Below are 1,004 nucleotides of genomic sequence, written 5' to 3' on the forward strand. Positions count from 1 at the left end.
ATCCCAAATTGGGCAACCTTGGAAAGGGTTGAAGGGTTGTGTTTAACTCCCCCCCTTCTGATGCTCCCCAATCCAGCACCGAGGGATGTCCCAGAGGTGTGGAGGATCAAAGTCAGGATAATGGTGCTGAGCCGAGAGGGAAGGATGCGATGGGAGCAGAGGAACTGGTTCGGGGATGAGCTGAGGGTTTGGGGTTTTTTCCCCCCCTTCTCTGCTCCATACCCCAATCTTTCAACGAGCTCCCCTCGTACCCCATCCCGCTGCAGAGCCAGATTTGGGCTCACCGGGTCTCCCTGCTCAGCACCAAGGGGGCTCACTCAGACCACGGCCAGCACCGTATGTGTTTTGGTGTGCAGGGAAAGGATTCGGGGTCAGGGCTCTGGCTCTGTCCCCAGAGCAGCCCAGTGGTCCCAGTACAGCGGGTAGCACAGTACTGGGGGGAGCATGTCGGAAACCAGCTCTGCACGGCTGCAGGACCAGGCGCTTTGGTCTTTTACCAGAGAGATGGGATTTGCACCCATTTCAGTGGTGACTTTACTGGGTGCCCCGCACTCCCAGCGGCACATGAGGGGTGAGCAGGGACCCCACACCTCATCCCCAGAAGGTCTGGATGAGCCCAGAGGCACCCCCAAATCCTACTGTGTGAGATCAGCCACAGTATAGGCTGCAGAGCAACCCCCCCCTCCCCAACATTTAATACCAGTGGGATACTGGTTTAATACTGGGCAGGGCTGGAGGCTCCACCGCACTGGGGGTTCACGGGGGGCTCTCCCCCAGGAGAAGGGCAGCTCTTCCAGCTCCAAGGGGCTGCTCACACCAGCACCAGGGTCCATCCGGCTGCAGGGGCATCAGGAGGGCAGAGAAAACAAAACTACACACCCCAAAGATGGGGGGGACACAGGCCCCCCAGGGTAAGGGAGAGGGAGGACAGGGGAGGCAGAGAAAAGTAGAGAAAGGAAGAAGTGGTTATCAAAATACTTTATTTCAGGGAGATCCCTCAAAAA

The sequence above is a fragment of the Cariama cristata genome, unplaced genomic scaffold (assembly GCF_000690535.1).
Source record: "Cariama cristata isolate BGI_N322 unplaced genomic scaffold, ASM69053v1 scaffold22556, whole genome shotgun sequence".
Taxonomy (NCBI): domain Eukaryota; kingdom Metazoa; phylum Chordata; class Aves; order Cariamiformes; family Cariamidae; genus Cariama; species Cariama cristata.